Below are 26,189 nucleotides of genomic sequence, written 5' to 3'. Positions count from 1 at the left end.
CAGCATTTCGGTTCCGTCGACTCGGCAGCTGTGCCTGCGTGCCCCGGGCCACACGTGTCTTTCTCTGCAACAGCGTCTTGCGCTATTAGCACAGGACACTATTGCAGGCGGGAACGTCTAATGTACCAAAAGTAATCTAGCGGCAGGAGAACCGAGGATCGTGGAGGACCGGTGCGGGACAGGAAGGCTGCAAGGGGCTAGCGGAAGCCACAGGAAAGTCTAACACTTTTTTTTTTTTTTTTTTTATTTCAGTTCCGCTTTAAAGACATTACAAGCTATTCAAAATCCGGTATGTGTAACATGACCCTTTTTTTTAATAACAAATGCAGCCATTATGTGCACATATAACTAAAACGAAATGCTGACAAAACCAAGGTTCTTGTTATCGGAGATCAGCGCTCGACAGCAAAGCAGCTCCAGTCTCAGCCAGCACCACTAAGTAATGGAAGCTCAGACCTGAACAACTCAGACTTTGTGTGCTGCCTGGGTATACTGATTTATGTGAAATTAAGCTTCAGGAACCAATTTTCATCTGTGAAACATTGGTTCTTTTTCAGAACCTTCTGTCAACATGCTGCCCCTACACTTTGGAACTCCCTGCCACACCCAATCAGGACATCTCCATCCCTGAAAGCTTTAAGGTCCAAACTAAAAAGCTACCTGTTTAGTCTGGCATTTATGAACACCTGACTATTTCCTCTGTAGCACAGTCCAGCCTGCAACCCTGTGTTGATCTGAGACACATCTATGCACGTTAAGTCCTATGGGTAAAAAAAAGCGCTTTACAAATGTTATTGTTTTAGGCTACTTGCACACCAAGACGTTGCGTTAGGTGCTACGTTAAGGTCGCATAACGTGCACCTAATGCAACGCATGGTGGTGCGGGAGAGGACGGTAGAGTGAGCCGCGTTAGGCGGCTCTATCCGTATAAGGTCTCCCAGAGTGGCGTTGATTGGCCGGCGGGACCACGTGATGCGGAGCAAGACACTCCGCATCACGTGGTCCTGCCGGCCAATCAGCGGCCGCCAGTGCAGTGAATATTAAGTAGCCATGTGCGCGGCTACTGTAGCGGCATCTCCCCGCCTCCTCTCACCCCCCACTGCGCATGTGCAAACAGTCTAACGCGGCTATAGCCGCTCTAACGCCGTAGCATGCTGCACTTTCGGCACAACGTGCAGCGTTACATGTAACGCAACGTGGGCTGTGTGAACAGCCCACTTGTGTTACATGATTGCTGTGCGTTGGTGGCAGAGCAGGGACAAGGTCCTCCAGCACCCAAGGCTGAGACACCAAAGTGCGCCCCTCCATCCCTCCCACCCCAGCCGTCACACACTGATTGCTATTAGACTAAGAGGGTCACAGGGCCCACAACCTCCCCAACACCTTAATATCTAGTTATCTGGCTTGCAGTCACTGCTATGTATCCCCTTTTCTTATTTCTTTCTGCTTCAAACACAATTGGGAATGACAGCTGAATGAATTGTGCGCCCCCTCCTACACTGCGCCCTGAGGCTGGAGCCTCTCCAGCCTATACCTCGGCCCGGCCCTGGTTGGTGGAGCGTTACAGGCGCACGTTAGTCTTAGTGTGTAAACAGCCTTATTGTACATAGGACAGCTGTAATGCCCCCATGCTGACCTGAACAAGGGATGTGCTTGTCCAAAGGAAAATGCAATACACACGGTTATAGCTATGTACCTGATTACTCTGGAGTTCTCCTTTAAAATAAACCTGTCACTAACCTAAATACACAGCTGTACATTAGTATCTATGAAAACAGCAGGTTAAAAGACTCCAGATATACTGGATGCTGAAATGGGGAATTGAAAGTGAGAAAAGTGAGATGCAAAAAGTGTTGCGCCTGGACAGGATAAATATCAGCTTTTAGAATGGTTGTCAGCTGCAGCCTCAGACATAAGTGATTCCGGACACTTGAAGTATAGTAATAGAGATGTGGTATCTGAGATGCGCGGCTGTACAAATAGCCAGCTAGATGATTGTGGCACGCAAATAATCAATTTATTCAAAAAATACATACAAAATTATGCAAGAAAAGTTGAATGTACACACAAATTATGCATATGGTAATGAAGCTAAATGCAAGGCAGGATGCTGCTGCAAACACTCAGGGTTGGTGCACATCAAAGGTTTTTGGTAGCGTTTTCAAAACCGCTGCCGCATGTGAAAACGCTTGGCTAATGTATCTCTATGGGATGGTGCCCACCGGCGGTTTGAGGTTTTTAGCAAACCGCAAACGTGGCTCCTGCAGCATTTTTGCTGTTTGCAGAAGCGTTTCTGCCTCAATGTAAAGTATAGGAGAAGCTCAAACCGCTCTGAAAAACGCTAGATCAGAATCAGAATCAGAACGGTTTTCCAGACGTTTTGGTTACAGAAGCTGCTCAGTGACAGCTTTACTGTAACAATATATGAAATCTGCTACACAAAAATACTCCAAAAACTGCTAGGCATGTTTAGAAAATCTCCCTAAGGGCCCGTTCACACTTGAGCGTTTGGCCGGCGATTTCGGCAAAACGCTCAATTGCTAGCGCTTTTGAAAGCGCTAGTGTAATGAAACCCTATGGGCCCGTTCTTACCTGGGAAATTTGCGCTAATCGCCGCAAATCGCCCAAAAACGATAAACGCAAACGTGTAGCCTGCACCATTTTCAGGCAATTTCCTGGCGATTGCATTTCAGTGCTATAGAAGCGCTAAACGCGATTGCGAAAAAATTGCTAAGTGGGAATGACAGTTTTTTCGTGTTAATCGCGCAAAATCGCCATAGCAAAACGCTAGCAAAAGAGCTAGCATTTTGCGAACAGCATGTGTGAATGGGGCCCTAAACATGCCTAGAATCGCTCTGAAATCTGCTTCAAAAACCTCGTTTTGCGGATCTGCTAGAGGTTTTCAGTGTGCACTGGGCCTTACACTTGCTGCTTACACTTCCTCTCCTGCAGTGAGAGAAAAAACCTTTAGGCTGGTTTCACAGTGGGACGTTACAGGCGCACGTTAGAGCAGCCTGTAACGCAGCCCACCGCACAGCAATGAAAAATCAATGGGCTGTTCACAGTGCCCACGTTGCGTTACTCAGTAACGCTGCGCCATAACAGAACGTACTGCATGCAGTACTTTATAAGCGGCAGAGCCGCGTTAGACTGCTTGCCCATGCGCAGTAATGTTGGGGAGGCGCGGAGAGAGGCCAGGCACATGGCTAATTAATATTCACTGCACGGTGTGACGTGCAGTGTTTACTACCTGGAGCGGCCGCTCTGTGCGGCGATTGGTCGGGCGGGACCACGTGATGCCGCATGCATCTAAGAGTACGCATCACGGACGCCAGAGTGAGCTGCACAACGCGGCTCACTCTGACTTCCACATCAGAGAGCACCAGGCGTTGCGTTAGGGGCACGTTATGCGACCATAACGTCCCCTAAAACGCAACGTCCTGGTGTGAAACCAGCCTTAAGCTCTGGGGAAGAAAGCCATTAGCTTTCAAAACATGTTGGGGATTAGAGGAAAGGAGAGTGGCGTCACCACCAATCCCAAACCAAGGGGCGGGACTTCCTGAGGGACAGAGAGATAGAGGGATTTAATTCCAAATGAGGAATTGTTGCTTCAAAAAAGGGTCAGTGGGGAGGTATGTTAAGAGTTGGATTACAATAAACATAATTCAGCCTTTTACAGAAACGCGCATGCGCAGGATGCTTGCGGCGACCGGTGTGATGATATGACGGCTGCGCGGCGGAGGAGAACACCGGCAACTTCATCCAAAGTCACCGATCACCGGAGCAGCCTGCGGGACCAAAGAAGAGCAGAAGAGGATGCTGGGAGACCTCGCCGGCTATGAGAGGCTGGAGGAAGCCCCAGGTAAGTCCAAATCCAGGGTTTTATTACCGCTCTGGGTCACTTTAAAGAGAAACCGTAACCAAGAATTGAACTTCATCCCAATCAGTAGCTGATACCCCCTTTCCCATGAGAAATCTATTCCTTTTCTCAAACGGGCCATCAGGGGGCACTGTATGGCTGATATTGTGGTGAAAACCCCTGACACAGTGTGATGTCAGGACCATGGTACTACCTTCACACTGTGAGAGCCTGATTGCATTGTGGGAAAATACAGCTGTTTCAAACTGCCAAAAAAGCAAGCAGCTTCTCCTTCCACTGGCATCACCTACCAGCAGTAAAAATGTCACCATATGATAAATGACATGTCAGAATGTAAATCAGGGAGAGGAAATATTTTACAATGGGCAAACACTGACTAAATCATTTATGCGTAATTAGGCACTTTTTTCATTACTTTATTTTCACTGGAGTTCCTCTTTAAGGCCATTTGCTCTCAAACATAGGTAGGGGTTCTCTAATGCCATCAGTTGGTCATATTCTCCCAAAAACATTGATCAGAGTGACTCTGAGGCTCAATGGTTAAAACCCTTTGTAAAAAGATTGGCTTTGGAGCGCCTGACAAATAAAGGAACAACACATTGCCACCAGCACCACAATTAGACTGCAGGAAAAATCTGATATTTTTATTCAGCACAAAGCATTTTGCAGGATAACTCTGGTTCCTCAGGAGGAAATTATGGAAAAGGATTATGGATTATGGAGATCAGCAACAGAGCTTGACGCCGGGTCTAGCAACTGAAGTAACATTCCTTTTCTGCTCTTTTCGAATGGTGAAGGCAAAAACACATTTCACCTACGGTCATTTGTTTTAACCCTTTCATCACTTGACCACTGAGGGGTTTTACCCCTTTCGGACCAGAGCCATTTTCACCTCCTACCATTTTTTCGCCAAATAACTTCTTTGGGAGGTACATTATGCTAAGAATTATTTTATTCTAAACACATTTTAATTGGAATATTAAGAGAGAAATTGAAAAAATTAATTATTTCTCAGTTTTCGGCCGTAGTTCGGGGTAAGCCGCGCAGGAGGTTTTCTCAGGCCCTGCTGGGCCGATTTGCTTAATTTTTTTTTCTGCACGCAGCTAGCACTTTGCTAGCTGCGTCAGCACACCGATCACCGCCGCCCCGCGCTCAATCGCCACTATCCGACGCGCCGCCCCCCCCCCCAGACCCCGTGCGCTGCCTGGCCAATCAGTGCCAGGCAGCGTTGAGGGGTGGATCGGGATTCCCAATGACGTCACGACGTCGGTGACGTCATCCCGCCCCGTCGCCATGGCGACGGGGGAAGCCCTCCAGGAAATCCCGTTCTTTAGGCTCGCTACATGATTTAAAAAAAAACAAAAAACTGCTGCGCTCCCTCCTGGCGAAATTTATTAGACCGCCAGGAGGGTTAATGGAAACCTTAATCCCCTAAAGAATGAGTTTCACTTACCTGGGGCTTCTACCAGCCCCCTGCAGCCACCCTGTGCCCTCGTAGTCACTCACTGCTGCTCCAGTCCCCAGCCACCAGCTAGTTCTGCTTCTACCAGCCCCATGCAGCCATCCTGTGCCCTCGTAGTCACTCACTGCTGCTCCAGTCCCCCGCCACCAGCTAGTTCTGCTTCTACCAGCCCCATGCAGCCATCCTGTGCCCTCGTAGTCACTCACTGCTGCTCCAGTCCCCCGCCACCAGCTAGTTCTGCTTCTACCAGCCCCATGCAGCCATCCTGTGCCCTCGTAGTCACTCACTGCTGCTCCAGTCCCCCACTGGCTGCTAGTTCTGCTTCTACCAGCCCCATGCAGCCATCCTGTGCCCTCCTAGTCACTCACTGCTGCTCCAGTCCCCCGCCTCTAGCTAGTTCTGCTTCTACCAGCCCCCTGCAGCCATCCTGTGCCCTCGGCAGTGTGCCTTACACTTATAACGCTAAATAGCGTTATAAGTGTTCAAAAATGCAGCGGGGGTCGGGGGAGGAGAGAGGCAGTGGGACACTGGAGGGCATAGGCGTCGGGGGAGGATGTGCAGAGGCATACGTTACCTTGTCCCGGCCGCCGATCGCTCCTTCCCTCCGCTCCATCACTTCTTCCATTCGTTTACTGTAGTTCTGCAGCCGGCCAATCACCATGTGGCTTCAGTCTCCGCATGGTGATTGGCCGGCTGCAGGACTACAGCAAACGAATGGAAGGAGCGGAGCGAAGGAGCGATCACTGGCCCAGGATAAGGTAACGTATGCCTCTACATACATCCGCTGCCTATGCCCTCTAGTCTCCCGCTGCCTCTCTCCCCCAGCCCCCGCTGCCTATACTAGCAGCCCCCGCTGCCTATACTACTGACCCCAGCCCCCTGCATGGTTTTCATGGCGCACCGCTCTGCAATCTGTAGCATAAAACGAAATTTACCGTTTTATTGTATTTACATTAAAACGGTAAATAGCGTTTTATGATACATTTATCAGCAGAACGGTGCGCCATTTTTCTCCATTTTCAGATGGACCCCTATGCACAGAGGGAGATACTGGTTGCTTGGCAGTTGGAAAAAGCTGTTATTTCCCACAATGCAATGAGTTTCACAGACAGCAAACTGTCAGGTCCATGGTCATGACATCACACTGTGGGAGTGGTTCCACCACAATCAGCCATACTGACTCCTCTATAGTCTATTCGAGAAAAAGGGAAAGGGGGTATTATCAGCTACTATTAGGAATTAAGTTCAACCCGTTGGTTAAAGTTCCTCTTTAACCACTTAAGCTCTCAGTCGTTTTCACTTTATGCATCCGAGCAATGTTCACCTCCCATTCATTAGCCTATAACTTTATCACTACTTATCACAATGAACTGATCTATATCTTGTTTTTTCCGCCACCAATTAGGCTTTTTTTGGGGGGGGGGGTACATTTTGCTAGGAGCTACTTTACTGTAAATGCATTTTAACAGTAAGGGCCCATTCACACTTTGAACCGCAGAACGCCGGCGATTACCGCCGGCGTTTTGCGGGAGTGATTTTCCCGCGATTAGCGCGGAAAAATCACTGGACACTGCGGCGGTTTTGGAGCGGTCGCGATTATCGTGCTGTGCACGCTAATCACGATCGCTAATCGCGGAACGCTCGTCGCCGGCAAACCGCTGCATGCAGCGCGGTTGCGGTTATCGCTAACCGCAGCCGCGGCAGTGAGAACACTGCCACTCACTACATTGTGTAGCGGTTCTTGCAGAACCGCTAGCGGTTTGCCGTGAGCGGGAATCGCTCGATTCCCGCACAAGTGTGAATGGGCCCTAAGAATAAGAAAAAAATTGAAAAAATTCATTATTTGTCAGTTGTCGGCCATTATAGTTTTAAAATAATACATGCCTCCATAATTAAAACCCACGTATTGTTATTGCCCATTTGTCACGGTTATTTCACCATTTAAATTATGTCCCTATCACAATGTATCGCGACAATATTTTATTTGGAAATAAAAGAGCATTTTTTCCGTTTTGCATCCATCACTATTTACAAGCTTATAAAAACAAAAATAGAGAGAAATATTTCATCTTTATATAGATATTTAAAAAGTTTAAACCCTTAGGTAAATATTTATGTGTTGTTTTTTTTTATAGTAATGTTTTTTGTTTTTTTTTATTAAACATTTTATGTGGGCATTTTTGGGAGGGTGGGATATAAAAGTGTTTTATTTGGGGAAATATTTGTGTATGGTAATTTTTTTTACTTTTACTTGTAGTTTTACTTTTTGGCCACAAGATGGCAATCTCGATTTTGTTTACATTACGTCACTCTAAGCGTACAATGTACGCTTAGAGGGACATGGCTTCAGAAAAAGCGAAGCTTCCGAGAGAAGCTGTCGCTTTTTCAGCGGGGGAGAGGAATCAGTGATCGGGCTCCATAGCCCGATACATTGATTCCGTGGCTACCGAATCCGCGGCCGGGAGTGCGCGTGCACGCGCGCAATCGGCCGCGGGAGCGCGCGGGAGCGCACCTGTCCTCCTTGACGTTTTTATACGTCAAGGAGGACAAAGTGGTTAAATTAGCACTCCTTGACAATTATATATACAACTACCTTGCATCATTTGTACCCTGTTCAATGTTTATAACACCCCCAGTAACAGGCTTGGGCCTAGGTGGCTTTTGCAGGAATCGGTCTCAGGCCGCCCCAGTCCATGGCCTGCGCTGCCCTAGCTCTGCGACTTGCCTGGCCATTGAGGTTGCAATACTATAACAGTCCAAGTGCTTATTCACTTCACAACAAAAGCCCATTCATGATGTGTGCGCTGTCATTGTTCCAGCTTATACTGTGGCCTCTCCGACAAGAGCAGTATAATTGTGCTGCATAAGGATGACACATCCCTATGACTAATGTATAGGCACACAACACAAGCGTGACAGTGTGAGACGCACAATACGGTTCTGCAGGAATAATACACACGCACAACATGGCAGAAGAGGGGAGCATCTGCCAAATGAGCCCACAAATCCATAGAGACGCTGAAATATTATCCACAGCTACACAATAACACAGGCGGATCTAAATAGCTGGCGGGGACGAGGCGCTCCTATATTGGGGACAGCATGGGCGACTTCTCATGGAACTCATTATTAATCCTCCTGGCGGTTAATTAAAACCGCCAGGGGGCAGCGCAGCACTATTTTTTTTTTTTTTAAAACATGTAGCTAGCCTAGTGCTACCTACATGACAGCCGCTGTGCAGCGGCATCTCCCTACCCTCTTCGATCCCCTTCCGGCGATCAAGCCTGTCCGGAAATCCCGTTCTGAACGGGATTTCCATTAGGGTTTCCCCCGTCGCCACGGCGACGGGCGGGATGACGTCACCGACGTCATAGACGTCGTGACGTCAAAGGAAGTCCCAATCCACCCCTCAGCGCTGCCTGGCCAATCAGTGCCAGGCAGCGCTGAGGGGTGGATCGGGACTCCCTTTGACGTCTATGACGTCGGTGACGTCATCCCGCCCGTCACCATGGCGACGGGGGAAGCCCTAATAGAAATCCCGTTCAGAACGGGATTTCTGGATGGGCTTGATCGCTGGAGTCTGAGGGGGGGAGCTTTCTCCAGCCCCTTGCAGCCGACTGTTCCTCGCTGACACATCCGCTCTCCGCCACTGCCCCGTTGTCGCCGCATGGTGCAGAGGACGACCGCGAGGTCGCCCTTACTGCGCCTGCATCAAGCGCTGCTGTCAATCACGGCCACATAGTCCACGGCTTACTGCGCAGGCGCAGAACTACTGTGATTGACAGCGGCACTTGACGCAGGTACAGTAAGGGCGACCTCAAGGTCATCCTCTGCACCGTGCGGCAACAGCGGGGCAGTGGTGGAGAGCGGAGGTGACAGTCGGCTGCAAAGGGCTGGAGAAAGCCCCAGGTAAGTAAAGCAGATTTTTGTAAACATGGCTGATTCCTTTAAAGAGAATCTGTACTCTGAAATTCTTACAATAAAAAGCATACCATTCTATTCATTATGTGCTCCTGGTCCCCTCTGTGCTGTTTCTGCCATTCTCTGCTGCAAACCTGGCTTGTAATTGCCAGTTTTAGGCAGTGTTTACAAACAAACTAACCAGCTTCTAATAGGCTCAGCTAAGCAGAGTGTGTTAGTCACACAGAGCCTGCAGGGGGTGTGTACAGCTTCTAGCTAATCACAAGCAGCCCTGCACATTCCAGTCTGACTGCCTCAGCCTGACTGTGCCGACTATAGAGAGAAGATTAGATCATATAACAGAGATAACACAGCTACTGTGCAATTAGGAAAAGCTGCAGTAAGCCAGACCACATTAGAAAAGGCATAGGAATTTATAGCATAGAAGAAATAAAGATAAACAATTTGTTACAGAGTCTCTTTAAGGTGGCCACACACGATACAATAAAATGATCCAATTTTACAGCAATTCGATAAAAAAGATTGGATTTCCAGAAAAAATCAAAAGCATTTTTTTTCATTCGAGCAAGAAATCCGAACGGATTTCCCGTTTTTATTCGATAAAAGTTGATCGGAGAATGGTGGATTTTTCTGATCAATTTTCATGAAAATTGAATGGTGTGTGGTAAATTGTTAATTTATTAATATACACACCCAACCAATTTTCTCAGTTTCTAATCATTTTTATTATAATTGAGGAAAAATTGAACATAGGTGTGTGGTACATACGTCATATTTTTGTAATGTTACAATCAGTCAGAAAAACTGATTGCAATTCTTGAATTGAACAGATATTTAAAAAATTGTATGGTGTGTGGCCACCTTTAGGCCTCTTTCACAGTGCGACGTTAAAGTCGCACGTTATAAAATATTATAACGCAGAGTAATGCACAGCAATACTAAGTCTGTGCGACATTCACAGTGCACACGTTGCGTTAATGTGTAACATGCAGCGTTAGTAGAAAGTGCTGCATGCTGTGCGTTTAGCAATGAATATGCTGCGTTACTTGTGTTGCACATGCTCAGTAATATTTTTTTTTTTTTAAATGTTCCGCATGCGCCGTTTTCATTCCATAGCAAATACATTTTCTAACACAGTGTATATGCTTAGCGTTACAGCTGCGTAGTGCGACCTTAACCCATTCAGGTTCCGTCGTTTTCACGTGAGAAATGTTCACTTCCCATTCATTAGCCTATAACTTTATCACTACTTATCAGAATGAACTGATCTATATCTTGTTTTTTCCGCCACCAATTAGGCTTTCTTTGGGTGGTACATTTTGCTAAGAGCCACTTTACTGTAAATGCATTTTAACAGGAAGAATAAGAAAAAAATGGAAAAATTCATTATTTCTCAGTTTTCAGCCATTATAGTTTTAAAATAATACATGTCTCCATAATTAAAACTCACGTATTGTATTTGCCCATATGTCCCGGATATTACACCGTTAAAATTATGTCCCTATCACAATGTATGGCGACAATATTTTATTTGGAAATAAAGGTGCATTTTTTCCGTTTTGCATCTATCACTATTTACAAGTTTAAAATAAAAAAAAATATAGAAATATTTCATCTTTACATTGATATTTAAAAAGTTTAGACCCTTAGGTAAATATTTACATGTTTTTTTTTTTTTATTGTAATGTTGTTTTTTTTTTATAGTAAACATTTTATTTGGGTAGTTTTGGGAGGGTGGGAGGTAAACAATAGGTTTGTAATTTAAATGTGTGTTGATTTTCATTTTTTTTTTATTTTCAGTTGTAGTATTACTTTTTGGCCACAAGATGGCAGCCATGAGTTTGTTTACATGACGTCACTCTAAGCGTACCACACGCTTAGAGTGACGCATCGGGGAGGGAACAGCCAGAAAAGGCGCAGCTTCCGAGAGAAGCTGTCGCTTTTTCAGCGGGGGAGAGGAATCAGTGATCGGGCACCGTAGCCCGATTCACTGATTGCCTGGCTACCGAATCCGTGGCCTGGAGCGCGCGTGCACGCGCGCGACCGGCCGCGGGAGCGCGCGGTAGCGCGCATAGTTCCTGGACGTAGTTTCTACGTCCAGGAACCAAAATAGGTTAACGTTGCATCAAACACAACGTCCTACTGAGAAAGTAGCCTTATGGCCCATACTCAAGGGCTACAAATGTCGCTGCAACACGCGCGGGCGCACACCCCGAACTGTCGCTCATCGCTGATGTCGCCAGGCGATTGGCGCGGTCAATCGCCTGGTGTCAGTTGCCGCCGCAACTCCGCCGCAACTGTCGCTAGTCCGCGTGAGTATGCAGACTAGCGACAGCAACAAGCAGGGAATACCTTGCACTTCCGGCGGGGGGGAGGATAAACAGCGACAGCTTCCGCCGCATCAGTTGTCAGGTCCCTCCGCCGTGTGTATGCGGAGGGACCTGGCGACGAGCTGTCGCCGGCCTGTCGCGCACACGCTCCCGCGTGCTACTAGCGACAGGCCAGAAATGTTGCCCGTGAGTATGGGGCATAACACTCACTTTCTTAGTAATACTGAACTAATTGTGTCAAGGGTCTGTCTTTGTTTTCAAAACAGCCTGCACTCTTTGCGGGATGGATTCCAGAACATTCCTTTGCTATTGAAGTGCAGGATGACATGATTACATTATACAGTTTGTCAGCTGCACATTCATGCCGCTAATCTCCTGGCATATCATGTCCCAAACCACTACCAGCGCTGTTGACACAAGGCAGGTTGGCCGCATCGATTGGAGTCATCGATGCCAAATTCTCCCCCTGCCATCTGTGAGCCCCAGCAGAAATCAGGACAGAGTACATTTCTCCAGCAATCAGCTGTCCAGGTGATCCTGTGCCTGTTGCAACCGTAGCTTTCTGTTCTCAGCTGACAGGAGTGGTACCTGATGTGCTTTGATTAAAGAGGAACTGTCCTGAAAATCTTACAATGTAAAACACATACAAATGAGAAGTACATTTCTCGCAGAGTAAAATGAGCCATAAATGACTTTTCTCCTATGTTGCTGTCACTCACAGTAGGTTGTAGAAATCTGACATTACCGACAGGATTTGGGTTGGTCCATCTCTTCATAGGGGGATTCTCAGCATGGCCTTTATTCTTTATAAAGATATTCTCTGAAAAGTATTAATACAAAGATGCTGGCCAGCCTCCCTGCTCACCGTACACAATCTTGGCAGTTGGACAGAGCAACTGCCCATTCACTAAGTACTTTTAAAAATAAAGAAAACCCCGAGAACCCCCCATAAGAAGATGGGCTAGTCCAAAATCTGTCGGTAATGACAGTTTTCTACTTCTTATTGTAAGTGACAGGAACTTAGGAGAAAAGTAATTTATGGCTCATTTTACTCTGGGAGAAATTTACTTCTTATGTGTATGTGTTTTAAATTGTAAGATTTTCGTGACAGTTCCCCTTTGATATGTTGTGCATTCAGAGATGCTTGTCTACTAACCTTAAGATAGGTAGAGTGATAGGCCTAGTTCACACTACAAATCGCAAGCGCTAAGTGCTTTCGTGAGTGCTCTTGTTAAATGATTCCTGCCATTTTTAGAGCAATTTGTGTTTTTGTGCAAGTGATTTTGTATGAGTTTTTGTTTTGCGTTTTTTTGTGTGCAGATAACAGAGCTGGGACAAGGTCCTCCAGCACCCAAGGCTGAGACAGCAAAGTGCGCCCCTCCATCCCTGCCACCCCAGCCATCACACACTGATTGCTATTAGACTAATAGGTGCACCAGGGCCCCCAACCTCCCCAACACCTTAATCTCTAGTTATCTGGCGTGCAGTCACTGCTATGTATCTCCTTTTCTTATTTCTTTCTGCTTCAAACACAATTGGGAATGACAGTTGAATGAATTGTGCGCCCCCTCCTACACTGCGCCCTGAGGCTGGAGCCTCTCCAGCCTATGCCTCGGCCTGGCCCTGGCAGATAAACAGGAAGTACATTCTGACCCAGATCGGAATGTCTTTGAAAATTTGCTTGAAGAATGCTCACACACAATCGCCCAGAAAATGGTACAGGACCCGTATTTGCGAGTGGAAAAAAATCTCATCGCTCACATGAGAACAAAGGTATCATTACACAAGCGCTATTACAGCGAATTTAGAAACAATAGCGATTAATAAAAAACTCAAACTGCATATAGTATGAACCAGACCTAAGGGCTTGTTCACACTACGGGCGTTTTCACCTTTTTTAAAGCGCCGGCGATTTTCAAAATCGCCCTAAAAACGATTGTGCAATGATTCCCTGTGAGAGAGTTCACATCTGAGGTTCGTTTCCGATCTGCTCACCAAAGCGCTGCCTGGACCATTATTGGGGCGATTTGCCTCAATGGAAGGTATAGGGAAATCGCAAAGCGCTTGAAAAAGCACTTTGTATAGCAATTTCCCCAGCGCTTTTAGGAATAAATACACTGTATTCATTATTTTCCAGGTCAAGAGAAAAAAACAAATTGTAGCACGCAGGTAAGCACCGGGAGGCACTAAAAAATCACTTACAAAATCGCAAAACGCTGGCCTCAGAAATTGCGATTTTAGATGGGAACAAAGTCTTACGGTACTTTTCTGGCAGCTCAAATGAACCTGCCTTTTAGTGATGGTCATCAATCATGTCTAGGAGAACTCATGGAGAAACATGTGATTTGTGTGATCAGCTGATAGATGTCTCTGCATCAGAGCTTTGCACATCTATCACCTGACCAAACTGATCACATGCTTCTCCATGACTTCTCCTAGACACGCCCATGACTAATCAGAGACTTACATATCTATCACCTGACCAAACTGATCACATGCTTCTCCATGACTTCTCCTAGACACGCCCATCACTAATCAGGAACTTACATATCTATCACCTGACCAGACTTATCACATGCTTCTCCATGACTTCTCCTAGACATGCCCATCACTAATCAGAGACTTACATATCTATCCAAACTGATCACATGCTTCTCCATGACTTCTCCTAGACACGCCCATCACTAATCAGAGACTTACATATCTATCACCTGACCAAACTGATCACATGCTTCTCCATGATTTCTCCTAGACACGCCCATCACTAATCAGAGACTTACATATCTATCACCTGACCAAACTGATCACATGCTTCTCCATGACTTCTCCTAGACACGCCCATCACTAATCAGAGACTTACATATCTATCACCTGACCAAACTGATCACATGCTTCTCCATGACTTCTCCTAGACACGCCCATCACTAATCAGAGACTTACATATCTATCACCTGACCAAACTGATCACATGCTTCTCCATGACTTCTTCTAGACACGTCCATCACTAATCAGAGACTTACATATCTATCACCTGACCAGACTGATCACATGCTTCTCCATGACTTCTCCTAGACACGCCCATCACTAATCAGAGACTTACATATCTATCACCTGACCAGACTGATGATATGCTTCTCCATGACTTCTCCTAGACATGACCATCACTGATCAGAGACTTACATATCAATCACCTGACCAGACTGATCACATGCTTCTCCATGACTTCTCCTAGACAGGACCATCACTAATCAGAGACTTACATATCTATCACCTGACCACACTGATCACATGCTTTTCCATGACTTCTCCTAGACACGACCATCACTAATCAGAGACTTACATATCTATCACCTGACCAAACTGATCACATGCTTCTCCATGACTTCTCCTAGACACGCCCATCACTAATCAGAGACTTACATATCTATCACCTGACCAGACTGATCACATGCTTCTCCATGACTTCTCCTAGACACGCCCATCACTAATCAGAGACTTACATATCTATCACCTGACCAGACTGATCACATGCTTCTCCATGACTTCTCCTAGACACGCCCATCACTAATCAGAGACTTACATATCTATCACCTGACCAAACTGATCACATGCTCCTCCATGACTTCTCCTAGACACAACCATCAGTAATCAGAGACTTACATATCTATCACCTGACCAGACTGATGATATGCTTCTCCATGACTTCTCCTAGACATGACCATCACTAATCAGAGACTTGCATATCTATCACCTGATCACACTGATCACATGCTTCTCCGTGACTTCTCCTAGACACGCCCATCACTAATCAGAGACTTACATATCTATCACCTGACCAGACTGATCACATGCTTCTCCATGACTTCTCCTAGACACGCCCATCACTAATCAGAGACTTACATATCTATCACCTGACCAGACTGATCACATGCTTCTCCATGACTTCTCCTAGACACGCCCATCACTAATCAGAGACTTACATATCTATCCCCTGACCACACTGATCACATGCTTCTCCATGTCTTCTCCTAGACACGCCCATCACTAATCAGAGACTTACATATCTATCCCCTGACCACACTGATCACATGCTTCTCCATGTCTTCTCCTAGACACGCCCATCACTAATCAGAGACTTACATATCTATCCAAACTGATCACATGCTTCTCCATGACTTCTCCTAGACACGCCCATCACTAATCAGAGACTTACATATCTATCACCTGACCAAACTGATCACATGCTTCTCCATGACTTCTCCTAGACACGCCCATCACTAATCAGAGACTTACATATCTATCACCTGACCAAACTGATCACATGCTTCTCCATGACTTCTTCTAGACACGTCCATCACTAATCAGAGACTTACATATCTATCACCTGACCAGACTGATCACATGCTTCTCCATGACTTCTCCTAGACACGCCCATCACTAATCAGAGACTTACATATCTATCACCTGACCAGACTGATGATATGCTTCTCCATGACTTCTCCTAGACATGACCATCACTGATCAGAGACTTACATATCAATCACCTGACCAGACTGATCACATGCTTCTCCATGACTTCTCCTAGACAGGACCATCACTAATCAGAGACTTACATATCTATCACCTGACCACACTGATCACATGCTTTTCCATGACTTCTCCTAGACACGACCATCACTAATCAGAGACTTACATATCTATCACCTGACCAAACTGATCACATGCTTCTCCATGACTTCTCCTAGACACGCCCATCACTAATCAGAGACTTACATATCTATCACCTGACCAGACTGATCACATGCTTCTCCATGACTTCTCCTAGACACGCCCATCACTAATCAGAGACTTACATATCTATCACCTGACCAAACTGATCACATGCTCCTCCATGACTTCTCCTAGACACAACCATCAGTAATCAGAGACTTACATATCTATCACCTGACCAGACTGATGATATGCTTCTCCATGACTTCTCCTAGACATGACCATCACTAATCAGAGACTTGCATATCTATCACCTGATCACACTGATCACATGCTTCTCCGTGACTTCTCCTAGGCACGCCCATCACTAATCAGAGACTTACATATCTATCACCTGACCAGACTGATCACATGCTTCTCCATGACTTCTCCTAGACACGCCCATCACTAATCAGAGACTTACATATCTATCACCTGACCAGACTGATCACATGCTTCTCCATGACTTCTCCTAGACACGCCCATCACTAATCAGAGACTTACATATCTATCCCCTGACCACACTGATCACATGCTTCTCCATGTCTTCTCCTAGACACGCCCATCACTAATCAGAGACTTACATATCTATCCCCTGACCACACTGATCACATGCTTCTCCATGTCTTCTCCTAGACACGCCCATCACTAATCAGAGACTTACATATCTATCCAAACTGATCACATGCTTCTCCATGACTTCTCCTAGACACGCCCATCACTAATCAGAGACTTACATATCTATCACCTGACCAAACTGATCACATGCTTCTCCATGATTTCTCCTAGACACGCCCATCACTAATCAGAGACTTACATATCTATCACCTGACCAAACTGATCACATGCTTCTCCATGACTTCTCCTAGACACGCCCATCACTAATCAGAGACTTACATATCTATCACCTGACCAAACTGATCACATGCTTCTCCATGACTTCTCCTAGACACGCCCATCACTAATCAGAGACTTACATATCTATCACCTGACCAAACTGATCACATGCTTCTCCATGACTTCTTCTAGACACGTCCATCACTAATCAGAGACTTACATATCTATCACCTGACCAGACTGATCACATGCTTCTCCATGACTTCTCCTAGACACGCCCATCACTAATCAGAGACTTACATATCTATCACCTGACCAGACTGATGATATGCTTCTCCATGACTTCTCCTAGACATGACCATCACTGATCAGAGACTTACATATCAATCACCTGACCAGACTGATCACATGCTTCTCCATGACTTCTCCTAGACAGGACCATCACTAATCAGAGACTTACATATCTATCACCTGACCACACTGATCACATGCTTTTCCATGACTTCTCCTAGACACGACCATCACTAATCAGAGACTTACATATCTGTCACCTGACCAAACTGATCACATGCTTCTCCATGACTTCTCCTAGACACGCCCATCACTAATCAGAGACTTACATATCTATCACCTGACCAGACTGATCACATGCTTCTCCATGACTTCTCCTAGACACGCCCATCACTAATCAGAGACTTACATATCTATCACCTGACCAGACTGATCACATGCTTCTCCATGACTTCTCCTAGACACGCCCATCACTAATCAGAGACTTACATATCTATCACCTGACCAAACTGATCACATGCTCCTCCATGACTTCTCCTAGACACAACCATCAGTAATCTGAGACTTACATATCTATCACCTGACCAGACTGATGATATGCTTCTCCATGACTTCTCCTAGACATGACCATCACTAATCAGAGACTTGCATATCTATCACCTGATCACACTGATCACATGCTTCTCCGTGACTTCTCCTAGACACGCCCATCACTAATCAGAGACTTACATATCTATCACCTGACCAGACTGATCACATGCTTCTCCATGACTTCTCCTAGACACGCCCATCACTAATCAGAGACTTACATATCTATCACCTGACCAGACTGATCACATGCTTCTCCATGACTTCTCCTAGACACGCCCATCACTAATCAGAGACTTACATATCTATCCCCTGACCACACTGATCACATGCTTCTCCATGTCTTCTCCTAGACACGCCCATCACTAATCAGAGACTTACATATCTATCTCCTGACCACACTGATCACATGCTTCTCCATGTCTTCTCCTAGACACGCCCATCACTAATCAGAGACTTACATATCTATCACCTGACCAGACTGATCACATGCTTCTCCATGTCTTCTCCTAGACATGACCATCACTAATCAGAGACTTGCATATCTATCACCTGATCACACTGATCACATGCTTCTCCGTGACTTCTCCTAGACACGCCCATCACTAATCAGAGACTTACATATCTATCACCTGACCAGACTGATCACATGCTTCTCCATGACTTCTCCTAGACACGCCCATCACTAATCAGAGACTTACATATCTATCACCTGACCAGACTGATCACATGCTTCTCCATGACTTCTCCTAGACACGCCCATCACTAATCAGAGACTTACATATCTATCACCTGACCAGACTGATCACATGCTTCTCCATGACTTCTCCTAGACACGCCCATCACTAATCAGAGACTTACATATCTATCCCCTGACCAGACTGATCACATGCTTCACCATGACTTCTCCTAGACACGCCCATCACTAATCAGAGACTTGCATATCTATCACCTGACTACACTGATCACATGCTTCTCCATGTCTTCTCCTAGACACGCCCATCACTAATCAGAGACTTACATATCTATCACCTGACCAAACTGATCACATGCTTCTCCATGACTTCTCCTATAAATGACCAGCAGTCACGACTGTCTTTCTCCTCTGACCTCTCTCATCCAAAACTGTTTCTGTATTTTTTTTTTTTTTTTGTTAACGCCATTGTCAGTAAAACGTTAGAGAAGTCCAGAAAGTTATACAATTATTTAAACCAGTCCACCTGGAATCATCAATTAGAACTTTGCAAGTAAACCACCAGCCAGGGCCAGATTTACAGCTCAGGTGCCTATAGGTACATAAGCCCAGGTGCCATAAGCCCCACCCCTTAACACAGGCCACACCCCTCACACAACCCCCATAGACATTCATTGTGCCAGCTATAGGTGCCCCATTATAAGTTAGCCAGCTATAGGTACTCCAGTATAGGTTAGACCAGGATAGGTTTGCCAGGTATAGGTGCCCCAGTTATAGGTAGCCAGGTATAGGTGCCCCCAGTATATGTTAGTTATCTATAGGTGCCCCAGTATAGGTAGCCAGACATAGGTGCCCCCAGTATAGGTAGCCAGAAGTTGGCCTAGTACAGGTTTGCCAGGTATAGGTGCCTCAGTATTGGTTAGCTAGCTATAGGTGCCACATTATATGTTATTCAACTATAGGTGCCCCAGTATAGGTAGCCAGACATAGGTGCCCCAGTATAGGTTTGCCAGGTATAGGTGCCCCAGTATAGGTAGCCAGATATAGGTGCCCCAGTATAGTTTAGCTATAGGTGCCCCCAGTATAAGTAGCCAGCTATAGGTTTCCCAGTATATGTTAGTCAGCTATAGGTGCCACAGTATAGGTAGCCAGACATAGGTGCCCCAGTATATGTTAGTCAGCTATAGGTGCCCCAGTATAGGTAGCCAGACATAGGTGCCCCAGTATAGGTTTGCCAGGTATAGGTGCCCCCAGTATTGGTTAACTAGCTATAGGTGCCTCAGTATAGGTTAGCCAGCTATTTGTGCCACAGTATAGGTTAGCCAGCTATCAGTGCCCCCTTTGCTCCCCCTCCCTCTGCAGAGTGCCAGCGGAGCGGTTACTAGAAGAGACTCGCCAGCTCCCGACATTTCAGTGATGCATCCTCAGCGGCAGAGCGTCCACCGCCGTCTCCATAGCTACAACAGGTCTCTCTGCGTGTGACCCGGCGGCTTGTAACAGCGAGTCACATGACGAGTCAAGTGACACTGTTATGAGCCGCCGGGTCACACGCAAAGAGACCCGCTGTAGCTATGGAGATGGTGGTGGACGCTCTGTCGCTGCTGTAGATCATCGCGGGAACGTCGGGAGCTGGTGAGTACCGTTCATCTGGCACTCTGCAGAGGGATGGAAGGGGAGCCGAGGGGGCATTTTGGGCGGCCAAAGAGCCACCGTTTATACATGGGCCGCTTGTAGGCATACGCCTACAGTGCCTATAGGTAAATTTGGCTCTGCCACCACCTTTATTAAAGCGTAATGTGCCCCCTCTGCTGGACTGAGAGAAAAACAATGACAATTTCTAGTCTGCAATATATTAGGCAGAGCTCTGTTATAGAGGAACTGTAACCACATATAACAGAATGCAGTACATGAGTCAGGATACCCACTTTTGCTGTAATTTGCTAGGTTTCATTATCAGAAGAACTTCTTATAGCTATATATTACTGTATATTGACGTGTAGCCACGCCCTCCCACTGAGGCTTAGCCTAGGCCAGGCATGGGCAAATTTGGCCCTCCAGCTGTTGAGGGACTACAAGTCCCACAATGCATTGGAGGAGTCTGACAGCCACAGACATAAAGGCAAATGCATTGTGGGATTTGTAATTCCTTAACAGCTGGAGAGCCAAGTTTGCCCATGCCGTAAAGCATTCTGGGAGACCAAAGATTTTCTCTATTGGCTTTAGAAGTCTCAGTGCACAAACATTCTGCAGAGATCACCTGCCAGTACTAAAGACTTTGCCACCTTTGATAAATGTCAGAATGTAAATAAGGGAGAGGAAAGATTTTACAATGGGCAACCACTGACTAAATAATTTATAAGAGAATACAGTATTGTAAAAAAAAAAAAAATTTAATAGGAAATTCGCATGTGGTTTCGGTATGCGAATTTTACCACGAATTTGCATACGATTTCACATAAAACAAATGTAAAAGCTCTACTGCGCAGCATTTAGAATGCTGAGTAGTGTGTAAACTGCAAATATTAGAGAATGATGCAATGTTTTAAAAAATCGGTATAACTGAAAATAAAAATATGAGAATTTTTTTTGCTACTAATGTTCTAGAAATTATCCGTACTACACAACCAATTCATTATATCGTAATTTTTTTTCGCTTCAGTGTCTCTTTAAGAATCAGCAAACGCATGTGTTTTGTGTTTTTGGCAAAAACGCAGCTAGTGAAAAAGGGCCTACACACACACACAGCTAAAGGAGGAGGAGCCAGTAGAAGGAATAAGGCCCAGCACACACACACACAGCTAAAGGAGGAGGAGCCAGTAGAAGGAATAAGGCCCAGCACACACACAGCTAAAGGAGGAGGAGCCAGTAGAAGGAATAAGGCCCAGCACACACACACACAGCTAAAGGAGGAGGAGCCAGTAGAAGGAATAAGGCCCAGCACACACACACACAGCTAAAGGAGGAGGAGCCAGTAGAAGGAATAAGGCCCAGTACACACACACACAGCTAAAGGAGGAGGAGCCAGGAGGAGGAATAAGGCCCAGCACACACACACACACAGCTAAAGGAGGAGGAATAAGGCCCAGCACACACACACACAGCTAAAGGAGGAGGAGCCAGGAGGAGGAATAAGGCTCAGTACACACACACAGCTAAAGGAGGAGGAGCCAGGAGGAATAAGGGCCAGCGCACACACAGCTAAAGGAGGAGGAGCCAAGAGGAGGAATAAGGCCCAGTACACACACACAGCTGGAGGAGGAGGAGCCAGGAGGAGGAATAAGGGCCAGTACACACACAGCTGAAGGAGGAGGAGCCAGGAGGAGGAATAAGGGCCCTGTACACACACAGCTGAAGGAGAAGGAGCCAGAAGGAGGAATAAGGCCCACCCACACACAACTAAAAGAGGAGGAGCCAGGAGGAGGAATAAGGCCCAGTACACACAGCTGAAGGAGGAGGAGCCAGGAGTAGGAATAAGGCCCACCCACACACAGCTGAAGGAGGAGGAGCCAGGAGGAGGAATAAGGCCCAGTACACACCAAAAAACTCTAGCAGATCTGCAAAACGATAGAGGGTTTTGAAGCAGATTTTCAGAGTGATTCTAGGCATGTTTAGGCCCCATTCATACTAGAGCGTTTTGCCGCGATTTCGGCAAAACGCTCAAACGCTAGCGCTTTTTAAAAGCGCTAGCGTAATGAAACCCCCTGGGCCCATTCTTACTTGGGCGATTTGCGCTACTCGCCGCAAAGCGCCCAAAAACAGGCAAAGACGCCAAACGCATCGCCTGCAACATTTTCAGGCGATTTCCAGGCAATCGCGTTTCAGTGCTATAGAAGTGCAAAACGCGATCGCACCAAAATCGCCGCACTGTTCAGTGATTTTTCCACGTGAAATTGCGGTAAAAAATCACTCCTGCAAAACGCCAGCAAAAATTGCCAGCGTTTTAAAATCGCAGGTGTGAATAGAGCCTTAGAGAGATTTTCTAAACATGCCTAGAGTTTTTGGGAGCGTTTTTGTGTATCAGATTTCATACAGCTTCTGTAACAAAAATGCCTGGAAAACCGCTGTGATATAGTGTTTTCCAGAGCGGTTTTCCACTTTCCTATACTTTAACATTGAGGCAGAAACGCCTCAGAAATCTAAAAAATGCTGCAGCCCCCAAGTTTGCGTTTGTGGAAAAAACGAGCCGCTCTGGTGTGCACCAGCCCCACCAGCCCATTCACTTTCATTAACCAAGCGGTTTTTCCCCTGCAAGTGTTTCAGGGCCCGTTTCCACTATCGCGAATTCGCATGCGTTTGCCGCATGCAAATTCGCATAGCCCATACAAGTGGATGGGACTGTTTCCACTTGTCAGGATTTCTGAGCGTTTTCGTCCGCGTGAAAAATCCGCATGGTAGAGCCATCAGAATTTGCATACCGCTATGCGGGTGTATGCGAATTGTCATGCAAATTCGCACGCAAATTCGTGTGGAATCAATGGAAAAGCACACAGGCACTGCCATGGTGAAATTCGCACACAGCGTCATTCATGCAAATTTTTCCCGCGGCGATTCGCACCGCACAAGTGGAAACGGGCCCTTAAAAAAAAGCTCCAGGACCACTCTGGTGTGCACCAGCCCTCATACATGTCTGGTAGTGATGGGTCGTTCGTGAACGAGCCGGCTCTAAGAGCCGGCTCTTTGCTGCGAACGACAAGAGCCGGTTCTCAAGTTCAAAAGAGCCGATGCCTCAGCCGCCACACACAGCCCTGCTTTGGTCTGTAATAAAGGGCGCTGAGGCTTGCTGGGAGATGTAGTCCTCCTCTCGCAGCTTGTAGGAGTGTATTGGGCGGAGCAGAGCAGTAGCAGGAGGGATTGCACCAGTCAGAGAAGCAGTCTAGAGTTGTCATGGAGACGGGGGCGGGGCTTTTACTCCGATTCTGAGTGGTGTCTAAGCCCAATCTACACGATACGATTCTTTGTAAGATTCAATTACGATTCTATTTACGATCCGATTAAATCCGGCATGTCCGATCAGGATTCGATTCGATTCAATTCAATTTGCCATTTCAAAACAATGGCAAATCGAATTGAATCCCGATCAGACATGTTGGATTTAATCGGATCGTAAATAGAATCGTAATCGAATCGTACAAAGAATCGTATCGTGTAGATGGGGCTGATATCTCACGAAGAGCCGATTGAGAGCTGTAAGAGCCAGCTCTTTAATGGGAGCCGATTCACAAGACAAGACAAGACTAATAACATTTATATTGCGCTTTTCTCCTTGCGGACTCAAAGCGCCAGAGCAGAGCAGCAGCCACTAGGGCGCGCTCTATTGGCAGTAGCAGTGTAAGGGAGACTTGCCAAAGGTCTCCTACTGAATTAGTGCTGGCTTACTGAACAGGCAGAGCCGAGATTCGAACCCAGGTCTCCTGTGTCAGAGGCAGAGCCCTTAACCATTACACCATCAGCCAACTATGATTCAGAAGAGCCGATTCTCTGAGAAGAGCCGGAATTCCCATCACTAATGTCTGGGCAAATTAGCAGGGGAGGGGAGTGACCAGCAACCAGTTACTGCTAGCCACACCCTCCCCAGTGAAATGAATCAAATGATTTGGTTCATGATCCGGTTCTTTTTAATGAATTGAATCAAATGAATGGATTCATTGAAAAGAGCCATCACTAATTCCTGCCACCAATAGGAGAGCGGCTTTTATACTGTGGAGCTGTGTAGCCAATGAGAGAAAGACTTACCTCAGAGAGGAAACAGAAAGTGCTAGAACTGTGAGGAGAGCTGTGAGGAGAGCATGGTGGAGAGGGGTGTGCTGGGAACTGGCTGGGTAGACCCCACAGTGCCATACACAGAGGTGTGCTGTATATGAGGTGAAAGCCCCTCTCCACAGTGACCAGTGACTGCATTGTATCTGAAGAGGAGTGTTACAGACCACTTCCCATAGTGACTGCTCCATCTGCCTCATATGAAGGAACTGCAAGCAAACTACTTTATTTCTACAGTGTGAAGGAAGCCCAGACAGCAATGGTTGCCTGATAGTGGATCCGGATTATTGGTATGTTTTCCATACCTCCCAACAGTCCCTCTTTCAGGGCTGATGTACTGATCTATGTCCATATAGGTATTTTTATACTGGAAGTTGTGTTTAATTGACTCTAAATATTTATTCCCAGCTTTAAAATGTATTTCTTATTTTCAAATGTTAAAGAAAACCTGTAACTAAAAAAAGTTCGCCTGGTGGGTACTCACCTCGGGTGGAGGAAGCCTCCGGATTCCCTCGTCCTCCTGTGTCCCACTGCGGTCTCGCTGTGCCCCTCTGAACGGCGGGGATGTAAATATTTACCTTCCTGGCTCCAGCGCAGGCGCAGTATCAGCTCTCCGCTCTGAGATAGGCGGAAATAGCCGATCGCTTTCGGCCCGCTCTACTGCGCAGGCGCAAGTCTCCTGCAAGTCTCCTGTGCCTGCGTAGCTGACAGAGATCGGCTATTTCTGCCTATCTCCGTGCTGAGAGCCGCAACAGCGCCCCCCACTGGAGCCAGGGAAGGTAAATAAATGTAGCTTATCAGCGCTTGTCGAGGGAGGATTCCGGGACGCTTCGGGGGAGCCAGCGCTGGACTGCCTGCAGCTACCGGGGGAGGGGGAAGCCTCATTGGGCCCCTTAGGCTTCCCCCTACCAAGGTTAGTACCCCCCAGGGGATGTTTTTTTTTTAGTACAGAGTCTCTTTAAATTGAAGGGAAAATTAATCTGGATAGAAAGGACTAGTATGGTTTAAATGATAAAATAACATATTTTTCTTATGAAATCTTTATGGTATGCTTGACCAGGTGTGTGATTAGAGGTGTGGCATGGTTGCGGGTGGCTTAATTGTCCCTCTTTTTTCTTTATCTGAAAAAGTTGAGAGGTGCGTGTTGTATTATCTGCCTGCAGATTCACAGGGCCAGCTTGCAGTGAGCGATTCCTGTGGGATATGAGGCCTCCCAGGGTCGTATACAACTCAGGTGCAGCTAGGACTAGAGACAGAACTGTTATATTTGCATTACAGTCTTTTCTGGGGTGTCTAGGCAGACCTAGATGAGGAGAGGAAACTCTGCTTCCTACAGGGGGAAGAGGAAACAACCGTGCAAATAGCTGCCCCATATGTTACGAGTACATTTGAAATCGGCGCCGGTAGACTTGGGCGCAGGATACGGCCGGTATATGGCTGATCCTGCTTCTGCACAAGTCCGGGCCGATATAATTACTATTCCCCCTCCAGGCCGCCATGGATAGTGGGGGAATGAAATAATTCGGCTTCCAGCGATTGCTGGAGGCCGAATTATTGTGTTTTTTAAAGAGACTCTGTAACTTAAAAAACCTCCCCTGGGGGGTACTCACCTCGGGTGGGGGAAGCCTCGGGATCCTAATGAGGCTTCCCACGCAGTCCTCTGTCCCACGGGGGTCTCGC

General features: G+C 46.6%; 1 protein-coding gene and 1 long non-coding RNA gene across 2 annotated transcripts in view; one reads left to right on the top strand and one right to left on the bottom strand.

The window, feature by feature from the left end:
- The window catches only part of NXPH3 (neurexophilin 3), a 95,438-nt gene that overhangs the window by 47,787 nt on the left and 21,462 nt on the right, over positions 1-26,189 (bottom strand). The gene's annotated exons all lie outside the window — the stretch shown is intronic.
- The window catches only part of LOC137541849 (uncharacterized), a 273,868-nt gene continuing 272,206 nt past the window's right edge, over positions 24,528-26,189 (top strand). The window contains exon 1 of the long non-coding RNA XR_011025289.1: positions 24,528-24,799. This is a non-coding gene — a long non-coding RNA (uncharacterized lncRNA). The remainder of the gene's footprint in view (positions 24,800-26,189) is intronic.

This window comes from Hyperolius riggenbachi, chromosome 12 (assembly GCF_040937935.1).
Source record: "Hyperolius riggenbachi isolate aHypRig1 chromosome 12, aHypRig1.pri, whole genome shotgun sequence".
Taxonomy (NCBI): domain Eukaryota; kingdom Metazoa; phylum Chordata; class Amphibia; order Anura; family Hyperoliidae; genus Hyperolius; species Hyperolius riggenbachi.
This window is presented reverse-complemented; position numbering and strand designations above follow the sequence as displayed.